This window comes from Penaeus vannamei, chromosome 5 (assembly GCF_042767895.1).
Source record: "Penaeus vannamei isolate JL-2024 chromosome 5, ASM4276789v1, whole genome shotgun sequence".
NCBI lineage: Eukaryota > Metazoa > Arthropoda > Malacostraca > Decapoda > Penaeidae > Penaeus > Penaeus vannamei.
In genome coordinates this window covers 34,293,593-34,312,617 of record NC_091553.1, presented here as the reverse complement: position 1 = coordinate 34,312,617, position 19,025 = coordinate 34,293,593, and the positions used below count along the sequence as shown (strand labels likewise).

The window sequence follows — 19,025 nt, the reverse complement described above, 5'->3', positions numbered from 1 at the left end:
CAAGACAGGTTTTTAATCCGCGGTCTCATACCGACTACGTTATTCAGTGCCTGGCATGGGACCGATCAGCTAGGTCCGGTATTGCAAAAAAATATCTTGGATCTACTAGTGTCAACACCCCTAGACAAATGCGCGCGTTACAAAATCTGATAGTGATCAGCTCTCTGTGGCATGGCATTGTCTAAGTCAGCTTGAAAATAAAAACAAGCTCTCCATCTTTTTATACGCACTTCAGAAAGGGATAGTTAATAACAGTAACAAATATAATATATCTCAAGTTCACAAAGGGAAGGTCAGTAAAGATAGAGACGTGGTGCATTTATTGCTCTTTAACAATGAGCATTGCGCTCTCATAAAAAAAACTTATAGCCTTTTGGACGTTTTTTGTCGAAGAGGGAGAAGCGCCCACAAACATTGTCGCACCTGTGTCATCATTTCCAACACAGAAAAGTGTAGAAAATCACATGTGCGAGTGCGCGACCCCCCAGAGAATCCAATATCCACCCCCGGGGAGTCAAATGTCCTTTAAAAATTGGGGTAAGGGGTACAGTCAATCCCATCTTTGCATATATGACTTCGAGGCATGCATAGAATCATCAGGTGGTCATGGGGTGGCAAAATCACTTCATAACGCAATGTCGTATTGTTATCTGATTATAAACCGGAAATAGTTAACAGTCGGGTGTATAGTGGTGGTGACTTTGTGGAATCTTTAAGGACTGAATGGAGTAATATTCATAAAACAATGCCTTACTATCCTTTATCGATGTCAGAGGCAAACGAGATAGCTTTTCAAAGAGCTACTATGTGCCATCTCTGTAAAACTCAATTTCCATCAACAAAGAACAAACACAGACATCACGACCACACACCTGAACTACATAGGGGCGTACTGTGCACGGTGCAACCTTCAAATGGTTAATCATTACAGACAACTCTCGTGCATAGTACACAATCATAGTTACGATCTAGGGTTAGTTTTAAAGGAGATGAAGCGGGATGTGAGGATCGGCATACATGTAAAGCAGGGACTGAAATTCTATTCTGTCAAAATAGACAAGTTGAGATTTATCGATAGCTGTGCATTTATGAGTGCGAGCTTATCCTCTCTGGCTAAATCTCACATTGAGTGGTCAACCTCTTTACTACAGTAAACACCTCATTCAAACAATTGCCACGAGGCCATGACTTCCACCACCATCGCGTGTTTTGACAAGGGTAAGTAATTTCTGTGTTGTAGTCTTGATGTATATATCTCTATTATATTAAGGCTGAATATTTCTATTGCCTGCAATGTTTGTATATGCCGTAATAAATACCTATATTATTTGTGTTTTTCTCTCTTTTCAGCTATTGAGGAGGCTAAGCTTCCCGTAGTGTTTATAACAACGCGGGAGGAAAAGTTGTCGGCAATGGTTAACGGTGAGTATATTTGAGACGAACTGATATTAGCGGTTTCACCATTAAGATTAAGCTATTTTTAAGACGTACGATCTCTGATATTCATATCAGCTATTAGTTTCTGTTAACCGGGAATATATTCTGAACACGTTCTGATATTATAACTAAACTATTTCAGGGTATACGTTGTCTTTTATTTATAACAAGTATTAGTTTTTGAGGTTCTAATCCTTTCTTTATGTTGCAGCTCAATCAGACCAAGGGGGTCTGTTTCATTTTTGCCGGCGACGAGTCGGGTGTTAAGGTGGTATCTGGGAACCCGGTCCCCTCGCCTCCGATTGTCGTGGACGAACCAGGTGCGCAGGTGAAACCTGGAAACTCGCTCCCCTCACCCCCGAAACCTGCACGTTCTCCAAGCCCCGTCAAGAACGTTGAGATAAGCCAGCCATCACCACCACCGAGGAAGCGTTCTCGTGAAGAGAGCCCGGCACGGCATGGCTCACCGTTTGTTCGATCGTCGGTTCGCCCGGGGGTTGGGTCGTTTGTCGGCCCAAGGGCATCACCAATGCCCCAATACAGCCAGGGATCTCCTCTGGCGTCAACCATCAAGTGGGGCAGTGAGACTTTCCCTGCAACATCACAGGCGGAGATATTTCGGGTGAAACGCATTGACAGGAAGCAAAACATAACAGGTTAATACCTCGAAGATCTGAGCGGTGAACCGGTGAACAGAGAAGAGATAGTGCCCGCGGAATTACCATCTCATTATCTGTACAAGATTTTCTCATCTCGAGTGAACAGAGCAGGACAGGGAATGCCTCGCTCACTGGATCGGATATCCGAACAAGTTTAATTCATACATCACGACTGATGATATGGTGCAATCGCCATAAACCAAGGCGACATCTGCACCTGTCAGAAAAAAAAAACAAAAAAACACTAGTGTCTGATCATGTACAAATCCTGTCGCTCATCTGCTCATTAAAGCCAAAAGGACAATCCGAATTAATACAATCCCTAAAAAGAAATCACATTGACTGCATATCAGAGGTTTTTAACGATTTCTTAAAGAAAAAATTAAGAATCGATAATATTATAATAAAGAGGTTAAAGCGATTCCGACACCACATTAAAACAGTATCGCTCAAGAAAACATTGCTAAAAAATAAGAAAAAAATTCTTACATCTCGCGTGGTAGGGGGAATCCTTTGTCCTACTCCCACTGGCCGTAAGTGCCTTTTCGTCAATATTCAGATGCTAGAAAAAATTAAAACAATATTGTCTTGTACCTCGCTCTATTATGGATCGATATATCGCTGAACCGATATGAAATTAGAAAACGATGTCATAGGTAACGGAATAACGGAGAATAGTGGGGAGGACCATAAAAGCATCAGAAAAAGAGTGGGCGGGTCTTTGTTTCGTTCGCGAACTGTAAAGACACCCGTACTATCAAATATTCCTCCCTCGTCTCTAAAGCGATTTATACCGAGAAAACAATTACAGACAGACATCGATACAACACACACACACGCACACAAAGACTTAGATGCTTTGGTGGGCATCTTTTTAAAATCCACTCAGCAGGCATATGCTATGTCTCTCACTATTATCAAGAACAACCGCTTGTACGCTGGGATAAACAAGGAGAAATACAGTCTCCCTTTTCAGGGTTAAATATTCTCAGCAGTTAAATACCTAACAGCAGCGACTACGATTCTTTCTAAGAATGATAAGGAATTAGTTAGGTTGTTGCATAGTTTTGCTCCTGTGCCTCTTGAGTACATCAGAAACGCAGCTGCGAAGCGATTTCTTCGCGCGAAAGATACACCTAAAAAAGGAGCAAGCATTGATAAACCACATCGCCGTGTGAAAAGAAATGTTAAAATAGCCTCTGTGGACATCAATAAAAAAAAAGATGCGTTCGCACCCGTACTGCATATTGCGCAATCATGTTCGTGTGCAGACTCCGTGGAGAAGTGGTATATAACAGCGCACCACGACTCTCAGGCTCACGAGAACCTACCATCACCTATTCCATGCTGAATGAGTAGCGTTAATGCCAACAGTGACCTTTCCAAAGTGTCTTTGAGCAACCCTGGTCTGCCGGGGCCTCAAACGCGCCGAGGTGCCACTCCTTGTCATTAACCTTTCTCATAAAGTAAAAATTAAATGTCAATACCTCTGTTTTACAGAGATCTTGCCTTGCCATTGCCTCTTCAAGGTTTCCTTCTTACAGCTATAAACGGTGATACAGGACCATTGCATCTTTACTCAGACCCGCGGCTCTCGCTATCACAGGGCAACCTGTAAAGTAAGGCCCAGCAGTCTGAGGTGACCTTTAGGTGCCCTATTTCTTATACTAATCTGCTTCCTTTACTGTGGTTACCTGGACCTGCACAAGTCCCTCGAGGGCTTTTGCATTCCTATGGGTGACGTGCTGCCCACCTGTTGCCCCTTTGTAGCAAGGATTGGCAATAAGGAGGCAGCCCAACACAGAGCTCTGAGCCTCTAAGACACTGGAGAACTCAACCAGTCTGTCTCTAGGGGGGGGGGGGGTCGAGTGTAGGCTCCTTTTTCCAACCTCACCTCACCCCACTCATGCAATCTTGGTAACATGGCCAATATTAAAATTAAAGTTCCCGGTGGCTCCACACCCCGGAAACGCGAGATCCTCGCTAATGCACTCTTTTGTGCTGAGATTCGAGTACTTCAGTACTTTGCCATCCACGAGGGCTACCTCGCCCTCATCGAGAACGATGAACATGCCGAAAGGCTTTTTTCCACCGAGGTTCTCCAGTCCTTGGAGAAGCACGGTTTTACGCTAATTTTACCTGTAGAAATGAAAGCCAAGCTGACTCTCGTTCTCAAGACTCGACATCGCTGATGAAATCATGGCCTCCTCCGACGAACTACATGACCAAGGTCAGATTCTCTGACCACGCAGCAGCTAAGTCAATTAAAGAAAAGAGAATCATCTCTTCAAGCTATATGTCGCCCCTTGGCAGATTGAGTGAGGTTCACACCTCTCAAGCAGTGTATGAACTGCTTCGGCTACGGCCACCTCAAGCCCCAGTGCAAGGAGGAGACCAAGAATGAGTGTAGCTCTGGAACGCACTCCTATAGGGACTGCAAGAGCTCCGTCAAGAAATGCGTTAACTGTGGTGGAGCTCATAGGACATTTGCCAACAGTTGTCCTACCTGTAAAGAGGCCATTAAAACCTCAGATGAGAAAATAAAAGAAAAAGAATGTGAGACCAAACCCATCAGGGTAGTAGCCCAGAAAGCCGCCCAAGAGACCATTCAGGCCACCACAAACGCATGGAAGCCTCTTATTCTGCAGGTCCGTCAGGGCATTAAGGAGAAGAGCAAAGTCGAGCCCACCATTCATCTGGCCCTCCCAAACGACCTCTCTAAGGAGATTATGATTGTCCTCCTGCATGCTCATATGCAGAATCTAATCTCCCCTGAACTGGGCTTTAGGCATCATGCCAAGGTGGCCCTAGCACTTAACAACCTTCCTGACCTTGACCTTGGAGAGCGACTCTTGGGGAATACTAAAGGTTATACAACCTCCTGCCCAGGCAGGAATAGTTCCCTCAGCACCTCCCGAGCCTGTTGGGGCCCCTGCCCAGAAACCCATGCCACCACATGATTTTCAAAATGCGAGTAAGAGAAAAAGTCAATATCTCACATGAAAAAAGAGGCTTTTACTTTTTGTCGCCCCTTTTATTAGACGTTGTCTCGACAGTTATGTATCTTCTAGATAATGCTACGATGAGGTTGCGTCTTGAATTTGCTCCTAACATCTTTGTTATTAATACACACTTCAGCGATCATGCCTAAACTAAAGATTGATTCCTGTAAGTTGCACCTATCCATTCTTAAACAGCAAGATTCGGTAATTGTTACAAAGAGCGACGCACCCTCTCAGACTAAGTCGAAAAAATGATGTTTTTCTGCATGAAATCCTATGATTTCATCGATTTTCGGCGTTGTTTTTTTTGCGAATGAATCGTTCAGGAGATCGAGTACCATTTCTCCATCGACGATCTTGATTTGATAGTCCCGTTAGCAGGGGAGGGCATGAAGTATATCAGGGAAATTATGGGGTAAAACAAGCTTAAATAAGAATAACGATCAAAAATGCGTAAAACTATCACAAAAAGCGCTTAAAATCGGCCAATGAAACTACGGATGTAACCGCCATCTTTGAAAGTTTACGGACTGACGCGAAATCAAAAACTACGGGAACCCAACCCACATTTCGGTAAAACTCTACGGGAATTCACACGTTCCAACCCCCCAAAACGTATTGACCAATAAACTAACCTAATATAATATAAATTGCCGTGACTAGGCGTGCCCTTCGGGCACTGCCCGAGGGGAGGGTTGATGGAGGGCAAGCCACCCAACACCCCCCAGGACACATTTTCTCCACCACGGTATGTACGGCAAGATAGAGCTGCATTCACACCGTAAAATAATAAACCAAATACCTTTATATCCGGAAATGTGAAACTTTCGTTACTTTGCACTGTTGGTATTGCTTCGATTTTAATCACCTTTTTCGTCCTTTGGAGCTCTTGATGGGCTCAGATATAAAACTGGGATGGTTACTGAAGTCTAATTATTCTTCGATGCCACTGTAAAGGTCTTAAAAAGAACCTAGAATCAACACAACACTGGAAACGCAACATTCCTTACCGGCTTTCAATCTCGAAATGAGCGGTATGGCGAGCTGTCAACCTGTGGCTGGCGCAAGAAAGTGAAACACTCGATGCGCAGGATTCGATATGAGGGTATAGATAAATATAAAAATATGCAAATGAAGTATAACATCATTACTAAAAGACTTTAAAGGTATAAATGCGTACCAGCAGACACATAATTAGCCAAATATCGTTTTGACAAGCGCGTAATGATACACGTACTAGTTCGCGAATGCAAAAATGCGTTCTTGGGTCAGTGTCGTGTTTTTCCTCGCAAGGTAAACAAGCTTATCGACTTTGAATTTGAAAGGCGGCCGCGCGTTATATTTTCGTCATTTAGCGGTGAATATAATGTCAATGCATAATAAACTATAATCGATCCCCATCTATTTTTCCGCTCTATAAGATGGCGGTGTCTATTTTCCTCTATCTACGCGCGTCGCTATAAGTAACTTATACCCTTTACATGTTTATGGTTGATATGAAGGCGTACTCTGGCTATTATACGCTCAACCCGCTTCATTTCGGACACTTCAGCCTGAATAAATTGCACGTGTCAGTTAATAACGTTTCTGTTTACAATATGAACACGAAATTCCCCACACCTTGTTTAGATTTGTAATTACAGCTCTCTGAGCGCACTTGGTATAATCAAACAAATACCCTTGATAGAGAATGGTTTGAAGATGGGAGAATGATCGCCGTCATGGATTTACAAGCAGAAATTGCAAGATGCAATTGCTCCTTGCAAGGAAATTTTCTGTAAAAAGTCTCACTAAGCGGCAATGTCGAAAATTCGCGTGTGGCACGTGTTGGGAAATGGGGGGAGGACAAGCCTAGTTGTAGGCGTATAAATGCAGGGGTTTCTGAGATGACTGCAGCCTCCAAGCTAGTACAGTGGTAACGTGTCGGCTTCTCATCCGAGGGGTCGGCGGTTCGCGCCCCGCCCAGGCGCGAGAAGTTGCAATTGTCGCCCGGAGGTTACTGCTGTGGCTGGGCACCACGGTGGGTAAGGACTAAGCTCTGTCGCGTCAGCACTTGCTGACACACGTTGATCGAGTCGACATTTGTCGGCACAGGCCGGGCATCCCCATAGCCCGGGCGAGGCTAAGCTTCGCATATCGGACTTATCCTTACTTAGGTGTCTGCACACACTCTCCCTGGTTTGCAGTCAAAGGTTAGACCCAAGATGGAAGGACTCTACAAGGGACGTAAGTGGTGTAATGTATATTACTGCCTATAGCATTGCTTTTCTAGTTAGTAGCTCGTGTAACAACTTGTTATACTCTTTCACATTCTCTGTATTATTGTAATACCTTAGTTTTAGTTCTTTGTTGTTAATGCCTCAGATGGTAAGGTTTTCTGTGATATTTCATTAATAAGTTTATGAATGAGGTTGTGATGCATATTTCTCTTTTTTTCAGTAATTCCCACCAGAAGCACTTCCTTTAGCGTGATCGGTAAGGAATTACTAGCAGCGAGCGAGTTTCGGAGGGGGTCGGCCAAGAGAGGTCAATGCTCCTCCCCCGCCTTTGAGTGACATCGGGGGAGAGGAGCGCAGTCCTCGCCCGCGATCTGCAGAGTCCAGATGCTAGCCCTGTCATTATTGATGAGGAAGAGAGTCTAAGCCCGCAATCAACACGGGCTAAAGAGACCTCGGATGCTCCCCAGGCTGCTGCTGCTCCTACTTTGATGAATGTAAGGTGAAGAGGAGTGCAGGCCCAGCACAACACCGCCGTTTTTTTTTCCATTTAACGGTAAATATAAATCCGGCGCAACTTATGCTATGTTCCATCCCACTATTTTTCCGCTCTATAACAAGGCGGTGTCCATTTCTCTCTATCTACGCGCGTGTCTCCGTTACCTCTACCATGAGGGCTTACACCTTGTGTGTACAACATTTACCGCTCTCTTAATTCCAATAAAGTTAAATATTTGTTGTAATTGCACTTGTGTTAAACAACGCTGAGAATCAATGAAATATTTTCGACTGTCTCTGGGAGGGTCCGTCGCTCTCTGTAATAAATACCATTTAGATGCTGCGTATCACCACTGACAGTGAAAGATATTAAATCACGTTTAAATAGAAGGTAGGAAAGGTTGTTTAGGTTCCCAAGATACCCTGGTTTTAGGCCCTAGTCTCTGGAGGGTGTGTCATTTTCGGTAACAAATAAAACATGGATTTTCCGCAGAAAAAAAAGTCACATTTTTTACGTTGCTTTCAGTATTTCTTTCCGACATAACCGCACCCGTTATTCTTTGTCTCTGCAGATCATTTCATACATCAGCGAGTGTATTTTTTACATATCTTTGTGAGGGTGCCCTTAGATTTTCCTTATCTTAGCGCGGCTATTATATTATGAATAACCCAATTACCGACGATAATTTACCCACCTTTCCACGGCCGTCCCTATCCTCAAAGCCATTGACAGCAGAAAGGCCTACCTGCTGATAAAAGGTCCTCTCCCTCTCCTTGGCTGTCACGGACTGCGTAAGGCTAACGCTACGCGACGAAGGACTAGACAGTGAGAGCGCTGGCGCACCGCTCGTCACTCCGAACAGGCTGTTGGGTCGTTACGTTCCATCTTATTTTCGCCTCAATGGCATTCTCGCAATCTACCTCGAGCGAGAGAATTTCCTTAGCATCTTTCTTGGCTAAACATCGAAGTTAGAAAGAAATGCCATATGTACTTGTCACACGCGCGCGCACGCACGCACACAAACGCATACACGCAAACAAACTCAAAAACGCATACACACGCACACAACACACATACGCATACACACCACAACACACACACGCACACAACACAACACACACGCACACAACACACACATACACACGCACACAACACACATACACACGCACACACACACACACACACACACACACACACACACACACACACACAAACAAACACACACACACACAAACAAACACATACACACACACACAGACACAGACACACACACACACACACACACACACACACACACACACACACACACACACACACACACACACACACACACACACACACACACACACATACACCACACACAACACAAAACACACACGCACACACATAAACGTACAAAAAAAAAAAAAAAAAACGTGTACGTGTACTACCAAACTCAAGCAGCTATAAATAAAGTATTAGAAACCAGCTTCTTAGAGGAGCTAATTAGGGATAAAAAAGAATGCAGTAAAATAGGTTATTTTAAGAACTGAACGATTTGGAAAATAGACCAGGAGAATGGACCCTGTGAGTGAACAAAAACAAGTAGGCTTAAAGCTGGTGATGGAATATATGGAGAGAGAGAGAGAGAAAGAGAGAGAGGGGGGGGGGGGGAGGAAATACATATATTTAAAAAAAGATGTATGACGAACAATTTAATAGAAACATTATAAATGAAGTGCTGAAAGGACGAAAAATTCAGTTTTTAAGTTAAATTGGGAAGCTCAAAGACGAAGATTCTGAAATGAACCCGAAAAAAACACTACTTGAAATGAACAAAGTAAAAGCGAATACAAGGAAAGACCAACCGACAGAACAGACCGGAGGCAAAAACGAAAACAAGAAGAAATAATGCAAAAAAGGAAACTGAAGTCAGTTGCTCAGAAACAGAGCAACCGGCTACAGCGAATGAGGCTGACTGGCAAGTTGTCAGCTATTCTAGATGGCAGAAGTCAAAACAAAGGAAAAGAGCAAAAATAGTCCAGAAGAAGTATGAAAAACAAAGAGCGTACTTACAATTTTGAAGAATCGGAAGAATGCAATCGTGAGAGAGAGAGAGAGAGAGAGAGAGAGAGAGAGAGAGAGAGAGAGAGAGAGAGAGAGAGAGAGAGAGAGACAGAGAGACAGAGACACAGAGACAGAGAGAGACAGAGAAAGAGGTGCTAATAACAGGAAGAACAATCAATACTATATCCATTTTACAAACGAAACAACAGAGTGCCTTTAGAGATGGCAAATGCCGGAAGAAGGCCTTGAGACCAATGCCAGATAGGGTTAGAATATAAGATGAAAATAAGAATGGCATTTAATGGGAAGGAATCTCAAGGAAACCGAAACCTAGGGGTATATGGACAAATGCTTAGTCCTGTGAGAAATGCTTGTTTTCTTAAGAGGGAGTTAGAAAACTCCACTTCCATTCAGAGAACTAATACATAAGAATCTTTTATACTACATAATGTCCAATCCAAAAACAAATCCAACAAAAATTAAATACTTGTGAGAGCAAAATAAAAAACAATCATTTAGCTATAAGTCTCACAGAAATACATTTGATTGAAAACATTCAAAAAGAATACATAAAGGTTTTGAGATAATACAGGAACGCAGAAGTTTTAGATCAATAGGAGAAGCAGCTCTTGGTATCAGAAGAGATGAACCAGATAAAATGATTAAAAGAAAGAAAAAAAAAAACGTAAAAAAGCAAAACCACTGGCAGATCTATGGAGGCACTCCTTAGTTAAGGAAATATAATTTCTATTTATGTAGATGGACACAAAAGTCAGGCGATTGAGTCTGGTATCATCTCATACGATTAAAATAATGGAAGGTAAAGTAAATAAAGGTCAAGAGAAGAAAACGATGAAGAAGATGAAGAAAATGAAAATGATGATGATGGAAAAGAAGAAATGAAGAAGGAGGAGGAGAAGACGAAGAAGGAGAAGGAAGAGGAGGAGAAAGAGGGAAGGGAAGGTTGCTTGATGCCTGCCTTGCTACCAATATTTGACAGCTCCTCGATTATGGAATGTTAAGGCAAGGTACTCATAATTATGTTCGTCATAATATCTCTTGATCTATACATTTTTTATGTGTCTTCATTATCATAACCATCAATATTATTTTCACTGTCATTATCGTTATTATTGTTATCGTCGTTATCAATATCTTTCGTACCCTTTGGACTGGTTGACGAACTCGTACGCCTCAGGCCCGTACTTTTAAAACCTTTCGCCAGGGCTGGCGAAGGGTTTCGCCGGGCGATCCGGAATTTCGTACTTTTAAATTCATGCCTGGCGAACGTTCGCCAGGGCTGGCGAAAGATCATATTGGAACAGCCTGGCGAAGAGAGCTGTTTGAATACCATTTTCTTGCTTTCAAATTATAAATTAGTAACATATTTGTGTATGATAGGATGTAGGAATCACATTGAAATTATAAAATATCTTAAAATCAAAATTTGTTATGAAATAACGTATATACGTATTTTTTCAAGACCTTCGATGTTCCAGTCGAGAGCTCAAGACATTAGCTGTATTCCTACCCCCCAACCCCGAGATGACTTATTTAGATTTAGGTTGTTGTTATTTTGGTTGTAAGGATAATGTTCTTTTCACAAATATTACCAGAAGTGTTTTTTATGGCGGCATGTTTACTTTTGGCTATAGAAACAGAGCTGTAGTGCTCCACCGCCCTATAATGAGGCGTCTTTAATGATACCCTTATAGGCCTACAGTTCAATATCTTACATCAGGAATAGTAAAATAGTAATTTTTAAACTCGTTAAGGTATAAAGTTATTTTTTGTATAAAAGTATAGGGTTGATATAGTATAGTATAAAGTACTTTTAAAACCTTTCGCCAATGCTGGCGTTCGCCTGGCGAAGCTTCGCCAGGCGAACATCTGAGTGAGGGAGGCCTTACTTTTAAACTAAGGCAGGTGTTCGCCAGGCCTGGCGAACGAAAGGGATCGCCAGGCGCTAACATCTTGGATTCCTGATAAATCTAGCGCTTCGGCGAATGAAAAAAAACGCGAGAAAAAGCAAAAGGTTTTAAAAGTACGGGCCATAAAGTTAACCTTTTTATAGTATAAAGTGTAGTATAGCATAAAGTATAAAGTTAATTTTGTTATAGTATAAAGATATTTTCAACTTCTTTGTTATAGCATAAAGTTAAATTTTAACTCCTTTGCTATAGTATAAAGTGAGACTATTGCGGAAACATTTTCGTCTTCTCTCGAGATTAATAATTAAGTTTAGGTTATGTTATGTGCACTGCAGATGTAAACAAATTTGCGCTAGATTTAGCGGGAATGCAAGATGTTAGCGCCTGGCGAACGTTGGGTTTAAAAGTAAGGCCTCCCTCACTCAGATGTTCGCCAGGCGAAGCTTCGCCAGGCGAACGCCAGCACTGGCGAAAGTTTTTAAAGTACGGCCCTCAGTCACCTTTCAGACGTGAAGGAGGGAGTGTCCCTCGTTTCCCATCCCCACATTTCCCCGGCTCCTTCACTACAGAATGTCGATAAGTAATTGAGATCTTGGTAAATTATAGATAAATAGTTAGGCAATATTTTGGTGCAGTGTTATGAAATTTGTAATGGAAGAGGAGGAGGAGCAGGAGAAAGAAAAGGAGAAGAATGAGGAAGAGGAAGAGGAGGAGGAGTCTCCTGATCAAATTTGAGCCTAACCTAACCTAACCTAACCTAACCTCACCAAATTGCAGCTGATGTAACCTAACCTCGATTAAACTGATTTAATATAAATCTTATGTGAGAAAACGAAATTTGGAGTCTCCTGGTCAAATTTGAGCCTAACCTAACCTAACCTCACCTCACCAAATTGCAGCTAATGTAACCTAACCTCGATTAAACTGATTTAATATAAATCTTATGTGAGAAAACGAAATTTGGAGTCTCCTGGTCAAATTTGAGCCTAACCTAACCTAACCTAACCTCACCAAATTGCAGCTAATGTAACCTAACCTCGATTAAACTAATTTGATATAAATCTTATGAGAGAAACCGAAATTTGGAGTCTCCTGGTCAAATTTGAGCCTAACCTAACCTAATCTAACCTAACCTAACCTAACCTAACCTAACCTAACCTAACCTAGCCTCACCAAATTGCAGCTTATGTAACCTAACCTCGATTAAACTGATTTAATATAAAGCTTATGTGAGAAACGATATTTGGAGTCTCCTGGTCAAATTTGAGCCCGTAAGAGGAGGAAGAGGAAGAGAAGAAGGAAGAGGGGAAGGAAGAATAAGGGGAATAAAAATAGGAGGAATAAGAGGAATAAGAATAGGAGGAAGAGGAGGAGGGGAAGGAGGAAGAGGAAGAGGGAGAAGAAGAAGGAGGAGGGAGGGGAAGAAAGAGGAGGGAGGGGGTGAAAGAAGAGGAAGAGGAACAGGAGGAGGAGAAAGGGGAAAGGGAGGAGGAGGTGGAAGAGAGAAGGAGGGAGTGGGGGTTGGAGGAGGGGGAGGGAGAAGAAAGAGGAGGGCCAAGGGAAGGAGGAGGAAGAGGAGGTGAGGGGGAGGCGGAGGAAGAGGAGGAGGAGGAGAAGGCGGAGGAGGGGGGAGGGAGGACGAGAAGGGGGAGAAGAAGGAAGAGAATGAAGAGGAGAGGGGGGGAGAAGAATATTAGGAAGATTAACAAGAAGGCGGAGGAGAGGGAGGAGGAGATTTAAAATTTACTAAGATTTAGTTTCAATTCCATTTGTTACAATGGAAATTATTTGCTGTGACATACTGTTTGTTTTATTTTGCCTTCTAAGTTTCCTCCTGTGTGCAAGGAATGGCCGGGGTTACCGTTCACTGGTACCGCGCAGGATAGAACGCAGGTCAACATGATTGCAAGACCAGCACGTTCACCACTGGACTACACAGAAGAAGAAGAATGAGGAGGCGGAGAAGGAGGAGGAGGGGTAGGAGGAGGAGGGGGAGAATTACAAGAGGAAGAAGAAAGAGGACCAAGAAGATCCAGGTGAAAAAGCCCCAGAACAAGAAGTGGCAGAGGATCGACATAGGATGCGAAGCCCTGCCCGAAAATTATCACATCCCTCCTCAGTTGAAGCTGCTTCCTTTGCAGGATTTTTTTCCTCCACAGATGATGGAGCATATTCATTTTCGACGCACCTCAGTGCAAGGCAAAAAGGACCAGCTTCAGGACCAGCTTCAAGACCGCTGAAGTAGAAATTCTCTACTTCGTTGACATCCTTTTCAAAGGAAGCACCATCCTGGAGGTCAGCGAGGAGAAAGAGGCCATGGCAGCGACCAGCAAGATCGTGTTAGCTGTGATTTGCACCATCATCACAACCTCCAGCACTGTGATTATTGCAGACGAATACTTCGGCAGCCTGGAGATTGTCAGCCTCAGCGACAGGAGGAGCTTTGCCATACACCAGGACCGTAGCCGGGTCACTTGTGCCAAGGAAGGCTTATTTTTTTTATTTTTTTTATTTTTTTATTTTTTATTTTTTACATTTCAGGTTATGATGGAAATTGTGCAGTAATATGCATTTTTTTATGATGCTGAGATGCAAATAAACACATTTTGTTTCTGTGTTTATTTATTCTAAGTTTACGGAATAATCTTGAACTCTAATGAATTTAACAATTTAATGTAATAAACATTTGATAATTTGCTATACTTTCCAACAAACTGATTTGGGTATCTTCATCTACTCTGACCCCCCAAAAAGGGACACAAATTAAAATGTCTTAGAATATGTTGCACTTCAAGGTTCTGTGACTGAGATTTTGAAATTTAATATTCGATGTATTTCCGTGAGTGTCCGATAAAGGATAATGGTAAAGTTCATCAAGAAAGGCTTAAAGAGAAAACTGTCCGTGATATGTCTTCCAGAGCGCCCTCACGCAAAGCAACACCAATCACCAGGGAGGGACCTGCACTGTTGTAGAGTACCAGTTCGTACCACCTAAAGAATGTCTCGGTTTGCTGTTCGATGATATCACAGAAATCGTAAGATGGACAAATACTTACACAGAGAGGCTAAGCTCTATATAGAAGAAAAATAAACTCTAGCTACATATTTACTCTACTGAGTGTACTAATCAAGTCAGGGGTCCCAGAAGACAATAACGTACCAAATGCCTGTAGGGGGAATATGAGTAGGCGGAGGATAGATATCGGGAGGATGGATATTGGTAGTAAAAGGAGTTGAAGGGGATAGGTTATGTTGGGAGGGAGTAGGAGGATGGGTTGTCGGTGGAATATGAGCAGGAGGATGGATATCGGCAGTCATTATGAGTGTGGAGGGAGTATGAGTTGTGGAATTGTCTCTCAAGCATATAGTTTTGAATATCTTCCATAGTTTCTGCAGTGGAGTTGGAGAGTTTTATGGGACAAATGTTTTCTTATGACGGGGGGAAGAGGTGACTGGTGTCTAAGGAGTAGAGGCAAAGGTAGGTGGAGGTGAGTGTGTGGTAGCATAAGGGGTGGAACGTTTAGTATGTCTGCGTGTAGTGCGGAGAGGGAGAGGGGATGGTGCTGGGGCTGTAGCTGAGATTGGAGTGTCTGGATTTGGGGAAGGTAGGAGGTAAAAGTGGAAGTGGGGAAGTAAGTAGGTATAGTGGAGGGTGAAGGAGCATCTTGGGGTGGAGGGGGAGGGGCAGAGTGAGCAACATTACTAGAGTAGGGAGTACGAGAGAGACGAAATGCGGGATCCCTACGTCCCACACCACATTGGAGTGGTATTCTTAAAGGTCTGACGTGAAGGTGGTGTGGGGCTACATCACGCTCAAATCCTACGAATTGTTGGGACAATTGTGTAGCCTGTGACCCCTCCCCACAATCATCTCCAAGTTAAAATAAAACGTGATTATGTGAAATATAGCTTGTATGGCACCTATATCTTTAAGTATGATGACAGATCTCTAAGTGCAAAAAAAAAAAAAAAAAAAAAAAAAAAAAAAAGCTAGTTATCATTTTTTGCTTCTCAACACTGAAGGTTTTTCAAGAAGTAACTACCTCATGGAGGACTGGAACATCACAACTTGCCGCAGTACCTTCTCATCTTATTTCACATCTTCAGGTATGTATAGGTTACATGTGTTTTAGCCCAAATAAGCATATTTATTAATGATATATTTTTCAAGCGTAATAATATATTTTTCATGGCGTAAATCCATTCATATGTATTTGTGGTAATGGGTGGGTGGTGGATGAGGAAGGGGGAGGGTAGTAGTAGCCGCAGGGTTGGGTGTTTGGTGTGGATGTATATGGTAGGAGGGTCTGGCTGTGGTAGATTTAAAGATAGAATGTATGCAAGTATAGTATGGAAGTGGTAACTAGAAGAGCCCTGGGTGTATTGGGTACGTGCTGTGCAGTACTAGAGAGAAGTGAAGGTAGATATCTGAAAGTAGAATATGGAAATTATGCTTGCAATTGTAGATGAATGCAAGTAGACCATCAGAATGATTAGTGAAAGGGTAGATACTTGCCAGTAGAATAAGAAACTAGTCATAGTTTAGATATATGCAAGTAGTGTTACCAGTACAGCATGGTGACAGCAAACGGTACACGCTCCGCCCCTCCTTTTAAACGGTACTATGGAAGAGGTAGAGGTCACGCTCGTGTATGGAATGTTGATTAGTCCAGACCACTTTCAAAATGCAGCAGCAATAAATTAAAAAGCCTAGTGCCACTTGAGCTACCTTGGTTTCCGAGGACTCTCGTCACGCTTCACATTATTGATTCTGAGCTATTAAAGTAAATCGTAAAAGCCCAGGGGTCGGACTTGGTCCGATGCCCGTGATGACTGACTCCCTGGCTAGCCCTTCTCCTCGAGGAGGAGGGGCGACCCATGACCGTCCTATGACCTCGACTTCGAATAATGGAATCTCAACTAATGACCGACGTGAACGACTTGCTATCCCTCCAGAGAATGCAAGGTATTTGGCTCTCAGATGCGTGAATGAAAATCAGTCGCTTCAGAATGTTAACCCCTTCATCAAGAAGGTCCTTGATGGTCGAGTGGACGGCGACTTTGATTTTGTAAAGAAATTGCGAGATGGTAGACTCCCTGTAAAAGTGCAATTTAAATCCCAGGTTAACGACTTGCTTAAACTGACGCAGCTTTATGATTTGAAGGTTAAAGTAACTATTCTTGTTGGCCCAAATACCTGTAAGGGAGTAATCTTTCATGGGGATTTGAGAACGATGGATGAAAGTGAAATTCTTGAAAACATGAAGGACCAAGGCGTAATGGACGTGAATTGCATGACCAAGAAAGACGAGAATGTGCGAACAAAAACCGGATTGTGTTTTTTGACCTTTGCTTCGAGTAAGATTCTTGAGTATGTCTATGTTGGATACGAACGTGTCTAAGTAAGGCCTTATATTAAAAAACCTATGCGCTGTAATATATGTTAAAAATTTGGACACCATTACGCTGCATTGACAAAGATACAGATAAGTTTACTTACGGTAAATGTGCTGGAGCTCATGACACCACTACATGTACTGGAAACCCTTCCAAGCATGCTAACTGTGGAGGTCCCCATCAGTCAGGCTCTGCCGAGTGCAGCAGCCTAAAGAAGGAGACTGAAATATTAGCATACATGAGAGGTCATGATGTTAGTTACCGTGAAGCCAAGAGGTAAGTTGGAGGCTTGACCAACAAGCCCAATACTTCCTACGCTTCAGTAGCAACTAACAACATCCCCAGTACAAGCAGTGTCAGTCAGGATCTTGTGGCTAAGGACAAAGAAATTGCTGAACTTAAGGAAACGGTTAAGGAATTAATGAGTCAGATTGTTGAATGAACAAAACTATTAAACAAATTGCTGAATCAACCCAGCAAAAGCAGCAACATAAGGAGGATGATACCAAATCACAATCTGGATCACACCTTCCCGTCCAGGCGACTCCTGTTAGGACTTCGTCTGGTTTTTGGTCTGCTCCTCGGAGCAGATCATCTTCGGCCGGGCGTCTCCCTCGCAGAGAGGCGCAGGACATGAAGGCTATTGTCTCCAAATCTTCCCGCGAGAAGCCTCAGGAAGCTCGGGAGAGGCGGCGCCTCCCTCCCAGAAAAAGGTGAAAAAAGGCGGACAAAGCACTTCTAAACCCCATAAAACGTAATCCCCGTTGACCATTATACAATGGAACTGTCGAAGTCTTAGAACTAGAGTAAATGACCTCAGATTATTAGCCTCGTCTTATGCTCCCGATATTATCGTCCTACAAGAGACATTTAAACTACCTTATTTCCGATGATTTAGTTTCATTGAGTAACTACCATCTGTGTCGGAAGGATCGAGAGGGTAGGGGTGGAGGCGGAGTAGCCATGTACATCCACCAGAACCTCCCTTTTACAGAAGTGACAATAGATTATACTTTGGAGATAGTCGCATGCAAAGTAAAAGTCAATAGCACGTATCTGGCTACATGTTCAGTTTATTGTCCACCTGACAATATGGTAATTTATGATGAGCTCTTTGCTCTTCAGGATAGTCTGCCACAGAATAAAGTAATTTTAGGTGATTTTAATGCTCGTCATACATTATGGGGTTCCCTTCGGGTGGATGGTAGAGGTGAGCAAGTAGTTAAGCTTGTTAACGATTCCGATTTAATCCTCCTGAACGATGGTAGTCCAACGCGAGTGGACGATAATACCGGTAATTTGAGCTTTATTGATCTATCTCTGGTCTCTTCAACAGTAGCAGCCAAGTGACACACCATTTACAACTCGTTGGGAAGCGACCACTTTCCTATTTTTATTAAATATTCATGCGACACAATAAGAACGCCTTCAGCACCTAAATTTAACGTAAAAAGAGCAGACGAGGTCGCCTTCACAAGGAGCGTCAAGCTCGAACTTGTTGGAGAAACCATTGATGATAAAGTAAACAATATTCAAAATTCTATTTTAGATGCAGCAATGAAATCCATTCCTAAGACTTCGACAGATAGCGATAAGCATAGAGTTCCATGGTGGATACCAGATTGCCGCAGGGTAATGTGTGAACGCAATAGGGCCTACAATCTTTTCAAAAATAACATCACAAACGAGAACTTTTGTAATTACAAACTAGCAAGAGATAGGGCTCGTAGAACAATCAGACAGGCCAAAAGAGACTCCTAGCTTTCAAAATTAAAAGCATTATCCATGACGGAAACAATTTAGACTCACCTAGAGACATCGCTATTGCACTCGCCAGG

The 19,025-nt window shown here is 42.8% G+C and overlaps 1 protein-coding gene across 1 annotated transcript in view; it reads right to left on the bottom strand.

Moving 5' to 3' along the window:
- LOC113830557 (uncharacterized) overlaps nt 1–6,130 on the bottom strand; it is a 29,634-nt gene extending 23,504 nt beyond the window's left edge. Inside the window, exon 1 of the mRNA XM_070122101.1 lies at nt 6,109–6,130. The gene's annotated coding sequence lies outside the window, so the exon portion shown is untranslated. The remainder of the gene's footprint in view (nt 1–6,108) is intronic.
- Nucleotides 6,131–19,025: the final 12,895 nt, after the last annotated feature.